The sequence below is a fragment of the Microcaecilia unicolor genome, chromosome 2 (genome assembly GCF_901765095.1).
Source record: "Microcaecilia unicolor chromosome 2, aMicUni1.1, whole genome shotgun sequence".
Lineage (NCBI taxonomy): Eukaryota > Metazoa > Chordata > Amphibia > Gymnophiona > Siphonopidae > Microcaecilia > Microcaecilia unicolor.
Window position 1 is genome coordinate 46047510 of NC_044032.1, and position 16231 is coordinate 46063740.

Genomic DNA, 16231 nt, shown 5'->3' on the forward strand with positions numbered 1-16231 from the left:
ATTGTGACACCTAATGAGGTGCCAAGTTATAGAATTGCCCCCTTGGTCATTTTTTTGTATGTTAAGTATTCTACCAGGGACCAGGGTTTGTATGTAAATATAAAATATTAATACTGTAAACATAACTTTAATGTTGGTCTGACAGTATAGCAGTTATTATAAGACCCATCTCTTTAATAAAGCATACCACAAAGATCAACAAATGTAAACATACACTACTCCTTCACAGATATTCAGAACTGCCTTATAATATCTGCTTGTTATATTACTATCCTGTTATATCATTATCATGTTACCATGATTCTTCTGTTAACTAAATTGCCTATTTTTCTACTATATCTTCATCATTTATGATGTATTATAAGCCACATTGAGCCTGCAAAAAGGTGGGAAAATGTGGGATACAAATGCAATAAATAAAAATAAATAAATAAATGTAAACATATGCCTGCATCCACAAAAGTTCAACCTCCCCACAACAGATGCAGATCAGAAGACATTACTTCATGGAAGTCATCGTACAAACTATATTCTGATTTTTATGGCAGTGCTGGAACATCCAGGCAGCAATGTTGGACAAGCAGGAAGAGATTTGTGATTGAATGCTCAATGATATTTTAATGCACAGAGGTAGATGTTATTGGAATCTATGGGAGGAGGTAAGCTTACTAAGGAATAAAGATATAGAGAGAAGAGAGGTCCCAGGACAGAGTCCTGAGGCATAGCAACTGATAATAGAACTGCTGAAGATGTGGATCCTCTGATCGAGAACTAGGAAAGGTAAGATAAGAACCAGTATAGAACCTAATCTTGAATTCAAAGTAAAGGTTGGGTATCAAGAAACAGATGGTGGTTACTGGAGTCTAAAGCAGAGGACACAGAGGTCAAGGCAATACTTATGTACTTATAATAAGGACAGAATAAAGCCCTTTGAAGTTTGAAGAGATGAGATAAACTGCTGTATACCCCAGTAACAGGTAAGCAAGCAAGCAAGCAGGACTGCATACAGGGAACAGAACTGAGGTGCTAGATCCCACAAAAGAGTCTAACTCAGTGGTTCCCAAACTTTTTTGGTTCACGGCACCCTTCGTGTCTGAGCAATTTTTCGTGGCACCCCCCCCCCCCCCCCCCACGTCCACACAGGTCTGCATTCCCCCCCAGCCACACAGGTCTCCGCCCCACCACACATCATGTCCAATATTTCTCCCTCTCTCCCCCATGCACCATCTCCCAACCCATGCCCCCTTGTACATAAGTAATTCCACACTGGGAAAGGACCAAAGGTCCATCGAGTCCAGCATCCTGTCCATGACAGCAGCCAATCCAGGCCAAGGGCACCTGGCGAGCTTCCCAAACGTACAAACATTCTATACATGTTATTCCTGGAATTGTGGATTTTTCCCAAGTCCATTTAGTAGTGGTTTATGGACTTGTTCTTTAGGAAACCGTCTAACCCCTTTTAAAACTCTGCTAAGCTAACCGCCTTCACCACGTTCTCCGACAACGAATTCCAGAATTTAATTACGCGTTGGGTGAAGAAAAACTTTCTCCGATTTTAATCCATTTTTTACCTTGTTCCTGGGGAGAAGATGAGGAAGAGCCCAGGGCTAAGCACAGGAGGGAGGCAACATAATGTCCCGCAGCCCCGGCCTCCCTCACAGACAGCTGAGTAATGAGCAGCCAGGGTACTGGGGCGGGAGCAGGCCTCCAAACTTCCTGGCTGTTGGCAGCAGCGATATGTAAACGCTGCCTTCAGCCTGCCCCAGAATCTTTCTTTGTACAAGCACTTCCTGTTGCTGCGTAGGCGGGATGCTGTACAAAGAAGGCTTCGGGGGCAGGCCAAAGGCAACGCTTACATCGCTGCTGGCAGCCTGCAGTGGCGGTGGAGAGAGGAAGGTGAACAACACTGCAGCAATCTGTGTTCCGGTGCTCGGCGTGTGAACTCCCATCTGCCCCGTGGCACCCTGTGAGTTTGTTGCTGCACACTGGGGTGCTGCAGTTCACAGTTTGGGAAATGGTCTAACTGCTTCTTTTGACAGGACACCTGAGTTACAGGTAGGTACTAAGATAGGGACATTAATAGATCTTTTTCTATTTTCTTTCGACATGTACCAAAGTTCCTACAACTGAAGTATGTCTGGGAGAGATTGTGGGAATGACCAAATGAACAGAGGATGTCCATGGGTTCTGAAAAAGTATGCATCGATTAAAACACATGCAGTCTTCCTGTACAGTAATAAGGTATTGCGTCTTCATAGTGTAACAGAGAAATAAATCTCAAACAAATGATACTGGTAGCTTGATAGATGCTTCTCTCGCAAACCGTCTTACCGTGCGAGCAAAACAAATGGCTGGCTTTTTTTCCATTATTGGGCGAAGCCGGCCATCTCATGAGCACACCCCCGTCCCGCCTTCACTACCCTACCAACATGCCTTGATGTTTCGCCGGCTCCGCGACGGAAAGCAGTTGGTGCGGACAAAATCGGCATTCGATTATACCGATTTTGCCAGTTTCAGGAGATCGCCGGCCATCTCCCGATTTCTGTTGGAAGATGTCCGGCGATCACTTTCGAAAGTGAGCTGGTTAGTCTCTCAGTATGGCGATGTTAAAGTTCTTAGTGTGTTCTGCAGCAGACTGGCTAAACCACTGAATAGGGCTTTAAACTAGCATCATCAGAGATGAGTGAGCAAAGTCCCCAGGTAAGTAAAAGCCCTTAGGTAAATAAAATATTAAGGACTAAATTCTATAAATGGCACCTAAAAAATCGTGCTGAAAAATTCTATAAATGTATGAAAAAAATTGCTTAGTGCTATCCTATAAGTGGCGCTTAAAGTTAGGCCCTGTTTATAGAATAGAACTAAGCACCGGGAATGAGACTACATTTAGGCACGACCATTTACACCAACGAAACCTTGGTGTAAATCCCACTGCCTAGGCACGAATCCCCTTTATTCTGTAACAACGCATGTAAGTTAAAGGAACACCCCTGATCCACACCTGATCCTGCCATGGCTGCGCTCCCTTTTTGGACCTGTACCTACATTTACACATGTAAATTGTAATTAAATCCAATTAACACCAATAACTGCTTGTTAAGATCTCAATTATCGGCACTAATTAGCTAGTTATTCAACTATTTCTTTAGATCTTGCTCACAGCTTTTTCAGTTAAATTGTGCATACAAACTGGGCATGCACCTAAATTTGTATGTGCAGTTTTTAGCGCTTTTTATAGAATTTGGGGGTAAATACCTCACTAGAAATGGGAAAAAAGGACAGAATCTGGAAAGCTGTGTATATTAATGCTTGTAGTATGGCAAATAAGGTTCTGGATCTAGAGACTGTAGGAAGAAGCTAACTTGGATTTAATGGCTGTCACAGAGATGTGTTTCACCAAAAGCTATGACTCAAATGTACTTATATTTGGCTATAATCTGTTCAGGAAGAACAGGATAGAAAGTAAGGGAGAAGGAGTGGCATTGTAAGTTTAAAGATTATATTAAAGCAGCAGAATTGCAGGACTTTTGTGGTAAAGAGGAAGTGTTGTAAATTAATCTGGAATGAGGGAATAAAACTTCTCTTTACATTGGTGTGATATACAGACCTCCTTCACAGGCAGAAGTTTACTTGATCTTTACAACATTGCTATGAAAGGGTTCTTTTAGTCAGCCCTCAGACATTTTTTAACCTATTTTACTCTCTATCTTCTCTTCCCTGCCCCTTTCCTCCTTCTTCTCCTCTCTCCTTACCTCTTTCTCTAACTTGGTTTTAACTCTGTAAACCACTCTGAAACCCTACCAGGCCTAATGCGGTATATTATTATTATTATTAGCATTTGTATAGCGCTACCAGACGCATGCAGCGCTGAACACCTGTTACAAAGAGACAGTCCCTGCTCAAAAGAGCTTACAATCTAAGTAATACAGACAAACAAGACAGTTACGGGTGAGGGAAGTAATGGATGAGAAGGGAGGAAGGGACAAGGGGAGGGCAATTGTGGCTAGGAGCTAAAAGCAGCAGTGAACAGGTGGGTATATCAAGTGAAATAAATGAAATTAAAAGTACTATTTTTTTTGTTATATTTGTACGCTGTGCTTTCCCACTCATGGCAGGCTCAATGTGGCTTACATGGGGTAATGGAGGGTTAAGTGACTTGCCCAGAGTCACAAGGAACTGCCTGTGTCTGAAGTGGGAATTGAACTCAGTTCCCCAAGACCAAAGTCCACCACCCTAACCACTAGGCCACTCTATTGATAGGTGATTGCAGTATGCCAGAAGTTGATTGGGCATCCCGTCAAGCTTAAGTTTTGAGTTTATTAATATTTGATACACTTCTCATGAGAGGTTTAAAATATAAAATTGGGAAGAGAAGGAATTAAAAATTAAGTAAAAATGTATACAGAAATGAAAGAAAAGAAGTAGAAATAAACAGAACTACAATCATTGATAGGATAGAAAGGAAAGGCTAGGAACAGTGTGGAGTAGACAACCCAGCTGCTTGTCCAGAGCCCTCTCCCAAGTTTGTGGTTAAAGAAAAAAAAAGTCAGGAAAGGCATCTGATTTCACCCCGTACTACTTAAAACTGGCTATATAGTTGTATTGTGTAGGTAGATTCATAACGTAAGGGCTAGTTTTGGAGTCATAGTCCATGAGTGCCACAATGAGGGTGCTGCCATGTGTGATGGTACATTACACAATGTTTTTTTATTTTATTTTTTAGTGGGGGAGGGGTTGTGTTCTGTCTGCTAGACTTGGCACAAAAGACAAACTTTGCCCTTTCTTGACACTTGTATCACAACTCTTTTGTGTTTTTGTGTTACTACTGCTCGGACCACATAGTTTCCTGATATAGCACTGGTGGGTTGGTGTGTTTCCAAGCATACTAGGCACTTGCACTTGGTGGGCCAGGTATGATGCTAGGTAGCATAGCTCTTCGCCCGCGATGTGTGCCCATGTGCCAGAACCCCCTGCTTGTTATCCTGTAGCTAACAGGTAGCTGCTTTTCACTGCTGCTTTTAACTCCTAGTCATTACTCAGTTGCCCTCCCTTGTCCCTTACTTCCTTCCTTCTCAACCAGTACTTCCCTCACCCGTAACTGTCTTGTCTGTCTGTATTTTTAGATTGTAAGCTCTTTTGAGCAGGGACTGTCTCTTTATGTCAGGTGTTCAGCGCTGCGTGCGTCTGGTAGCGCTATACAAATGCTAATAATAAATAGAGATGGTCTTCTTTGGCCACTACAAGTACTGCCAGGAGGTCACTCTCCACCTGAGAGAATTTGCTTTCCCTCCTGGCAGCCACGTTACTCATGTATGTGGTGGGCACAGTGTTGTGAGGGTCTAGAAATGCATCACTGAGGCTTGCAGTGCAGAAAGGCCCATGTATGTGGCAGGCACCAAAATGTGGATGCAAACATATGGACCTCACTGACTGTGGCCTTTGCACTACAGATGTGCAAATGACATCCAGGTCCAGGATGCACATGCATCTCTGTTGTGCTCACCTTTTACCTCTCCGTGTTACACTGGCATTGTGCATGTGTATTTCTCCCAATTTTGCTACAGATAACATACTATCGGGGGTGGGGGGAGGACGGCATGGATATGTATCAATTTTACACATGCGTACCTGCTCTTCTAAAATGGTGGCCCCAGAGCTGGTGTAAGGGTGTTAGGTACCCTAGATAAACCTGCCTTGCATTCCCAACCCCCAAGATGAACTTGTAGGCCCTTTGGCCTCCTCCCCATGTTCACCTCAACACCATCCTTCCCAGAATAATCTGGGTAAGTAGGCAATGTGAAAACTGTACACCTCTCTGCTAGTAAAAGTATTTCCTGTTGTTTCTTTGAGCTCATGTGATTGTCAGGATCTATTGTTTTGTTTACGACCTTCTAAATTGGGGCTGATACAGTGAAAATTTGTTTTAGCTATTTTAGTGTGTGTTTTTACTAGATAAGCGTGGTATAAATTCAATAGACAAATAACATTACTTTTATAATGAGGAAACTCATTATTTTTTCATGGAGAGGGTGGTGGATGCTTGGAATGCCCTCCCGTGGGAGGTGGTGGAGATGAAAACGGTAACGGAATTCAAACATGTGTGGGATAAACATAAAGGAATCCTGTGCAGAAGAAAGGGATCCTCAGGAGCTTAGCCTAGAATGGGTGGCAGAGCTGGTGGTTGGGAGGCGGGGCTAGTGTGGGCAGACATATATGGTCTGTGCTGGGGCTGGTGGTTGGGAGGCGGGACTAGTGCTGGGCAGACTTATACGGTCTGTGCCGGGGCTGGTGGTTGGCCGGCGGGGATAGTGCTGGGCAGACTTATACGGTCTGTGCCAGAGCTGGTGGTTGGGAGGCGGGGATAGTGCTGGGCAGACTTATACGGTCTGTGCCAGAGCCGGTGATGGGTGGCAGGGATAGTGCTGGGCAGACTTATAGGGTCTGTGCCAGAGCTGGTGGTTGGGAGGCGGGGTTGGTGGTTGGGAGGCGGCGATAGGGCTGGCCAGACTTATACGGTCTGTGCACTGAAGAGGATAGTACAAATAAAAAAAGTAGCACATATGAATTTATCTTCTTGGGCAGACTGGATGGACCGTGCAGGTCTTTTTCTGCCGTCATCTACTATGTTACTATGTTATTATGTAAACTGATTTTTATATGTGCTAATTAAGTAGAGTCAAAGTATTATTGCTGTATTAATCTCAAGATAAATAGATGGCTTAAATGACTTTATTAAGTTTAGTTAATCATTAACTTAATAAATGCCCACTGTTAAGCATGGTGGACAATGGCAGTTAAGAGTCAGCCAGCCTTCTATATTGTATGAGCTAAGAAAACATCCCAGCGGTCAGCCCCTACAGGATATTATTGCTCCTTATCTAATTTAATCAGTTTTCTTGCCTTCTGTCTTTGATCCTTTTTTTTTTTAATTATTTTATTTATAATTTTACATTTATTAAACAACATAAATGTAATGGAAATACAAGAAATTGTTTTAAAAAAGAAAAAAAAAATTAGAATGGTAATTACACAATCACTTTGTCCACAAATAAAGATCCAGATACTAGGTAAACAGAAGGAAATTAATTATACATAAGCGTGAAGAGCAAGTTTATCCTGCAAGCCAACTTTACAGCATATTACTTTCTTTGGGGTTCAACTAAGGAGTATTAACACTTTCCTTTGCTATTATAAATTGTTGCAGTTTTAAGGGGTCAAAGAATATATAGTTATTCGATTGAAGGGATACTAAGCATCTACAAGGAAATTTCAGTTTAAAAACTGCGCCCAGGTTGAGAAGTCTTGCCCTATATTGCAAGAATTCTCTCCTCCTCCTCTGCGTGTCCCTCGCCAAGTCAGGGAAAATTTGAACTCTCGAACCCAGAAAGACTGCATTAATATGTTGGAAATAAATCTTAAAGATATTGTTCCTGTCCATTTCAAAGGCGAAAGTAGCCAGCAGAGTGGTCCGTTCCGTCACTACGTCCAAAGAACTCTCTAAAAATTCAGTTAAGTTTAACTGCGGGTTTTGCGGTTGTTGTTCATTTAAATTGTTTGTAACTCCTGTTATGTACTGAGCCTTAACAATGGGTGGAAAACCCTCCACTGGTAGGCCAGGCACGTCACCAAAATATTTCCTTAGCATCTCCACTGCTGGAATTAATGGAGACTTGGGGAAATTTATAAACCGCAAATTATTCCTTCGGAGTTGGTTATCAAGGAATTCAGTTTTACGTGCCTGAATTTCCTTGTCTTTAATTAAGTTAGTCGTAATGTTCTTAAGTTTAGCGACTTCTCCTTCCAACAATGCTGTTTTATCCGATTGTTCTTGAATTTTAACAGTCAAAGTTTGGGAAATTTGTTTAACCTCCACAATATCTTCTTTAAGAGAGTTTGTAACCATTTTAAGGGAAGTGTTTAGTCCTTGAATTGAGTCCCAGAGCACTTCTAATGTGACAACAGCCGGTCTTACCGTTATCCCACTACCGTCTGGGGTGCCTCCTCGATCTGAGAGCGATTCCCTCAGCTCTCCCTCTGTTGTTCCGATCGGGGTAGAGAAGCCGACAGGTCCCCCCAACTGAACAGGTAGGGGCTGCATATTAGCTTCCTCTATCCGGTTCCTCTCCGTTGGCGTCTGAACACCTCGTGGTGGCGGGGGGGCTGTTCCTGTGGAGGGGCTCAGCGTCACCTCCTCTATGCTCTGACCCGTTTCCACGGGTCTCGCCGAAGCAGGAACTTGCGCTTCGAGCGGCCTCATCCCGAAGGTGTCTAATGTGGTCTGACGAACAGCGGGACCTGTAGCAAGGCTCGGGGAGGCTTGAGCCTTTGCTTTCCCCTTTCTTTTCCCCATTCTTCAAACTAACAATGGGGAAATTCTGGCGTTTCGCCACAGCAACCCCTCGGAGACGAGAAAACGCCCACACAGCTCAAATCGCCATCTTGGATTTATTTATTTATTTTTAATTTATTGCATTTGTATCCCACATTTTCCCACCTTTTTGCGGGTTCAGTGTGGCTTACAATAAGAGTTAAATGTTAGAAATACATTTTGTTACAGATTGGTTATGGATTACACTGTGCAGAGTTATGCGAAACAATTGAGGTATCGTTAGGGAATGTAACAATGGAACATAAACATTGAAACTTTGGAAGAAAACACAGCGAGCTCGGAGGGTGATAAAAAGGCATGAGGACATATGGTATATATCTTTCTGTGAGTGAAGGTATGAGAGATGTGATATTACGGGAATGAGAATTTAGAGCTGAAAGTATGATGCATTAGTGAACATTAAGTGTGGCCTTTATGTGTTTTGTTTCTTTCCGTAAATTGTTTCGAAAAGATGGGTCTTCAATAACCTGCGGAAGGAATCTTGCTCGTTGATTGTTCTTAAGTTGCACGGCAGTGTATTCCAAGACTGCGTGCTCATGTGAGAAAAGGTTGACGCGTGTAGCGCTTTGTATTTCACGCCCTTGCAATTGGGGAAGTGGAGGTTAAGGAAGGTTCGGGATGATCTTTTGGTGTTTCTAGTTGGTAAGTCTATCAACTCGTACATGTAGGCTGGGGCTTCGCCGTGAATGATTTTGTGGACTAATGTGCATATTTTAAAAGTGACGCGTTCTTTGAGTGGGAGCCAGTGCAGTTTCTCTCGTAATGGTTGTGCACTTTCATATTTTGGCTTTCCAAAGATGTGTCTGGCTGCTGTATTCTGGGCTGTTTGAAGTTTCCTCAGTATTTGTTCTTTGCAGCCTGTGTATAGTGAGTTGCAGTAATCCAAATGGCTGAGCATGAGGGATTGCACTAGGCTACGAAAGACGGATCTTGGGAAGTATGGTCTTATCCTTTTCAGTTTCCACATGCTGTAAAACATCTTTTTTGTTGTGTTGTTAGCGTGAGTTTCAAGCGTTAGGTGGCGGTCTATAGTGATTCCAAGGATTTTTAGCGTTTCAGAGATTTGAAGGTTCAGGTTTGGTGTGTTTATGGCTGTGAATTCTTTTGTATTGTATTGGGAGGTGAGAATCAGGCATTGAGTTTTTTCTGCATTTAATTTCAGACGAAATGCATCCGCCCATGTGTTCATGATGTGTAGGCTTTGATTGATTTCGTTGAAGATTTTGTTAATGTCTTGTTTGAAGGGGATGTATATTGTCACATCATCAGCGTATATATATGGGTTGAGGTTATGGTTTGATAGGAGTTTTGCCAAAGGGATCATCATTAAGTTGAAGATGGTTGGTGAGAGAGGTGATCCTTGTGGTACTCCACATTCAGGTGTCCATGCCTTGGATGTGGTCGAATTTGATGTGACTTGATACGAACGTTGGGTTAGGAACCCTTCGAACCAATTCAGGACATTTCCTCCAATGCCAAAGTATTCGAGTATGTGTAATAGGATTCCATGGTCAACCATATCTGTCTTTGATCCTTTAAAGAGCTTTTGGGCAGACCAGTACAAGTACACATCTATAAACCAGCAGTTAGTAGTACCTCCCCCCTCAACTCCCCCAATGTTTTATCCGGCCTCTGAATGATGCTCCCACTATTGCCCTCTATATTTCCAAACCACATTATTGGTTTCCACCACCTTGCTAGTAGACTATTTCAGGGCATCTATCATGCTCAGTAAAGAAGGATTTCCTCATACTTCCACTCTGCATAACTCCTTTCCCCTCAATATTCAGTCACCAGCTAAATTAGCTCCCAATATTCAGCACCAGGCACTGAATACCAGCAGTTAAATGAGGGTGGACAGGCTGCTGGATCTTATGCGGGCCTGGCCAATATTCAGCTGGGGCCTGCTTAAGATGTGGGTGAATTTAGAACAGCTTTTGAGCTACAGTGGGAATTGAACCCAGGATGCTGGGATCACATTCCACTGCACTAACCATTAAGCCACTCCTCCATATCTGTTGGTAGCATCTTTTGAGGAGGAAAGATCTGGAATGAGAATCTCAGGCTCAAATTGGGCGAATGGTCAACAACAGGAGCAACTTTGTGAGCTGCGGAGTGACAGAGATGATGTCTGCCAGCCTTAGTGCGCCCTGGCTTGGGTTTTTCTCACACGCTAAGGCCATTTTTTCTAGTAATGGCCAAGGGCAATGTTGCCATTAACAGGCAGCCATTTAAAAAAAATTACAGCATGAGCACTTTCATTTATTTTGTAGGTGGTAGGGTCTCATGGTAATGTAACAGAGCGCAGAAATGTCCATTCTCCACTTCCCCCGATAGTAGAAAGTAAGTTAGAATAGTCATGGGATGATACCATATTTCAAAATTACATGATGGGAGTTTTAGACTTGTTACCAGGGGTGTCTCCAGACCTTACCGTTGGAGGGGGCCAGAGCCTGAGGTTGGGGACACATTTTGAGTGCTGCCCCGCGGCCACCCCCCCACCCGCCACGCCTCACCTCACTTTGCTTTGCCTCACCTCCCCCCCCCCCCGCCGCCTCCATCGCCTCGCGCCTCCTTGCACCCCCCTTGCCTCACAAATACCTTTGCAGGCTGGGGTCCTCAACCCCCGCTAGCGAAAGCCTTCCTTCAACGCCATGTCCTGCGCAGCCGCGTTCCTGCCCTGCTCTTCTTGCTCCTCCTGTCCTGTGCACACTGACACTCCTCAGTTTCACGTAAAGGAGTGTCAGCATGCACAGGGCAGGAGGAGCAAGAAGAGCAGGGCAGAAATGCGGCTGCGCTGGAGACGGCGCTGAAGAAGGCATCGGCTCCCTGCTCGTTACCTCTGGGAGAATCATTGATATTTTGCGTGCATGTGTGTTGTGTATCTATCTATCTAGATACACACACACACATGTAATGCGATAGAGAAGTGGGATTACTATCGTTAATTCTGCTGTAGTAGTGTGGTCCTTGTATACCATCCTTCCTCACCCTATATGCCACTATAGTAGGGGACTGGCAGTGATCGCCAGCATTGGTGGGTTTTTATAGCATTAAACATTAAACTCATCCAAAGTCATAAAACCCAGTAATAAAGAAATCTCCAAAAGGTCAATGATTCCAAGAAATATATTATAATTCTAACGGTAGAATCTTGTCTGAGTTAATCTCTTTCTAGTTTTATGGTCCGATAATGATGATAACAATCAGATAAAAGATTACACTTTTGTTGAACAAGGCCATAAGTTTGATGATGGCAAAAACCAAACTGATTCCTGATTTTTGTAGTAATACTGAAAGACACGAACAGTATCTATACAGCAACCAGATGCAAAGTTCTGTAAAATTTGATTAAGGGTAGGGTTACCCTATGGCTCCAGAAAAAGGAGGACAGATTGAGTCAGTCTGGGTTTTACTTCCATTGCTTTCAATGGAAGCAAAACCCAGACTGGATCAATGTATCCTCCTTTTTCTGGAGCCATATGGTAACCCTACCTTTAATCAAATTTTACAGAACTTTGCATCTGGTTGCTGTATAGATACTGTTCGTGTCTTCCAATATTACTACAAATATCAGGAATACGCTGGCAGTTATCATTTGGGGTGTGCAAGCAAAAGGGAACTAGTTTGAGAATGAGTAATAGAAGCTCCCTCTCCCTCTCTGGAGAGACCAGATTCGTACATTCCTTTGATGAAGGAGTAGGGGGCACAAATTAGTTGGAAGTTGAAAACTTTTGTAATGCCTGCATCTGCATTCATGATGAAAGCTTGTGGGCAGCACAACCCGTTGATCTCATAAAAACATCAGTAATGATATAAAACAAAAAACTGGGCTCACAATCTAAAAGTTGGAAACAATACTACTTTCATACTGTATACTAAAACTGTTGGAATGTATTGTATTTTTACATGCATTGCCTGTCACCTATTATTTCTCTGTGATTACTCTGTGACCTCTGATGTGAATTACTTAGAGAGGTCACACAGCTATGCAACTTCCTGTGGGGGTTAGATGCAGCACATGCAGCACATGGAGCACATGGAGCTCATGATCTCTCCTAACCTGAGAGGATCTATGGTGGTGTGAGCATCCATTACCATCTAAGCACATGGAAGGAGCTGATAATACAAATGTATAGTAATATGTATATATAAGCCTGTCTGATTATAATCTAACTACAAACTGTGAGTAAACAGATGTTTTGTTACTTCAACTTTAAAGTGACTCAGCAGTGAATTATTCAGGGGTGAATGAGAGAGAGATGAAGAAAGAAATTAACATTTCTAAAGCTGAAGCTGTGTGTACTAAAATCTGCTAATTATTTACTACAAATAATCCAACAAAAGGGTTATGGGCCCAGGGCCAGGAATTGAAAAAGAAGAGAAATATTACCAGGCAGAAAAAAAGGCCACATTTTTCTCTTAAGTCTTAAAGGAAAGATTCAGTCTGTCTCTCTCTCCCCCCACACAGCAGACAGAAGGCTAAGAAAATGGCTGAGGGAAGAAATTCACCATTTTTCTATTCTCTCAAGGTGCCTAAATTAACTGAGTTTAATTATCGGCAGTGGGAACTAAGATTCATATGTCTCCTTCGAGCAAAAAGATTAAATATATGCTTAGACCAAGACAGAACAGCTGAAAATATGGCTGAATGGGACAATGCAAACTATTATGTAAAGTGCATGCTTTTGGAAGCTCTCTCAGAGAAACAAGCCATATTAGTGGAGGGAAAAGATACACCAAAGGACATTTTATATAAACTGAGAACTATGTATGCAACTACATATGCAAAGCAGCAACCAATTTGGCTAGCAGAGTTGAATGAAACCAAATTAAGGGATAAAAGTAAATGTAATGATCACATTATGTATCTTATGTCTTCATTTCAAAAGCTAGAACTTTCTGGAATTCCCATGTGTGATGCATTGAAAAGAGCATTTCTTTTTACCTCACTATCAAAGAAGTTTGATGTTTTTAGGTCTGTAAATGAGGCCATTGAAGGGCAATCTTTTGAACAGGCAACATCAAAACTAAGGCAGGAATGCATAATAAATGATTCTGAGGAGATGTGTTCTCAAAGTCAGTCAGAGAGAAATGAAACAAATTTCTTGGCAAAGAACAGAGGAAGGCGGAGCTATGGGAAAACTCCACCCAAGGGCAAGCTGATTTGCTACTCATGTGGAAAGGAGGGACATGTATCTAAATGGTGTAAGGAAACACAAAACACTCCCTCTAGCTCACCTAAGCCAATGGAACTAAAGAATTTTCAAACCAGGAAATGTATGAAGGACAAAGATAAACACAAGGGCTTTCTAATGGCAGAAAAATCTTTGACTATGGTAAATAATAATTCAAATGAAAGTACTTGGATTTTGGATTCAGGGAGCACATGCCATTTAACCAATTCTAAGGATTTCTTTCAGGAAATGTGTCCAGAGGAAGGTATTCTTAAAACTGCAAACGCAGGGACTGCTAAGATCCAAGCAAAAGGTATTGGATTCTTAAAATGCAAAGTGTCTAATGAAGTTAAAGAAATTCCTGTAAGTGATGTCTTGTATATTCCCCAAGCAGTTTGCAATATGCTTAGTGTATCTACATTAGATAAGAAGGGATTTGTGATTCATTTTGAAAACAGTAAGTGCACAATCTCTAAAAATGATGAAGTGTATGCTGAAGCTTTTATGCATAATGATGTTTATAAGCTGAACATTTCAGGTGAAGCCTCACATCTGGCGCAAGTAAGGAAGAATGATGGTAAATGTAGTCTGGAAATCTGGCACCGCCGCCTGGGACATCGTGATTTTAAGGTGATCCAGGATCTTTACAGTAAGCAACTAGCCACTGGCATTCAGATAAGTGCAGATGCTGGTAAAATGGAGAAATGCATAGACTGTGTTACTCAAAAAGGTGTGAGACCCTCATTTCCTGCATACACAGGAAATAGGAGTAATAAAGTGCTGGACTTAATACACAGTGACTTATGTGGACCGTTTAATATCCCATCATTGGGAAATAACAGATTTGTGCTAATATTCTTGGATGATTTCTCTAGATATTGTGTGGCCTATTTGCTGAAAGAAAAAAGTCAAGTCACAGACATGCTGAAGAAATACGTAGCCATGGTGAGCAATAAATTTGAAAGAAAACCAAAGGTTCTTCAGACCGACAATGGTGGTGAGTTCACTTCACAAAGCATGCGCACATTTCTAGAACAAGAAGGCATTCAGCATATCACAACAGTAGCTTATACACCAGAGCAAAATTCTGTTGCAGAGAGAAAATTTAGGTCACTTGTGGAAATGACCAGATGTATGCTGTCAGATAGCAATCTCCCTAAAAGACTATGGGGGGAAGCCATTCTCACAGCAGTGTACCTACAAAACAGAATGCCAACTAAAGGCGCTGAGCGCACACCACATGAGACATGACATGGTAGGAAGCCAAACCTGTCACACATAAGAACATTTGGAAGTACAGCATATGCTCATGTACCAAAGCAAAGAAGGCATAAGCTGGATTCCACAACAGAAAGGGGCATTTTAGTTGGCTATGCTCCAGGACACAAAGGATATAGAATTTTGAATCTGAAAACTGGCATTGTTGGCATAAGACATGTTACATATTTTGATGAAAACAAAAGGGTTGATAAAGGCTGGATTATCCCAGATGAGCCTTATCATCCAGAATATGAAACTAGAACCATAATAGACATGCCAGTGTATATAAATGCCATACCAAGGCAGATGTCTGAAAGCAACTCATCTGTATCTAACGAGGAACAGGCAGAGGAAGCAGACACAGAAAGGATCATTGAAGAAGACAGTACAGTTGGAGAAGGGGAATCAATTGGAGAAGGACTCTCAGATTTAGAGGATGCAGAAAGGTCAGACCAACCTGTTGTCAGACGCTCATCCAGGGAAAACAAAGGTGTTCCACCCCCAAGACTGTCTTACCTAACAAAGTCAGCAGAAGCTCAAGAGCCCTTAACATGGGATGAGATTGAGAAAATGCCAGCAGAAGAAGCTGCTGAATGGCATAAAGCAGCACAAGAAGAAATTGATGCATTGGATAAAAATAATACTTGGATTCTTACAAAATTACCTCCTGGCAAGAAAGCTATAGGATGCAAATGGGTATTCAAGTTAAAAAGGAATGCACAAGGAAAAGTGGAAAGGTATAAAGCCAGATTAGTCGCAAAGGGATATCTTCAAAAATATGGAGAAGATTTTGATGAAGTGTTTGCACCTGTAGTGAAACACACGACAATAAGAACACTTCTGAGCATTGCAGTCTCAAAAGGCATGCAAGTCAACCACATTGATGTGAAAACAGCATTTCTTCACGGAGATATAACTGAAGACTTGTACATGGAACAACCAACAGGTTTCATAAATACAAAACAAAGACAGCTAGTGTGTAAATTAAACAAAGGTCTTTATGGATTAAAGCAAAGTGCAAAATGTTGGAATGATAAATTGCATGAAATATTGACAAATTTAGGATTTAAGCAAGGTGAAGCAGATAAATGCTTGTACACTAGGTGCAGAAATGGACAATATGCATACATTTTAGCTTTTGTTGATGATCTGCTCATTGCAAGCAAAAGTGAGCAAGAGTACAAGGACATTGTAAAGTGTTTAAACCTCAATGTTGAGATAAAAGAACTGGGTAATGTGTCATACTATCTTGGTATAGAAATTGAGAAACAAAATGATGGTTCTTATCTTCTAAGCCAGAAGCAGAAAATAAATGAGCTTATTGAAAGTTTAGGTATGCAAGATGCCCAAGTTGTAAGCACTCCCATGATCACTGATTTTCTGAAGGATGAAACAGTAAGAGAACCTT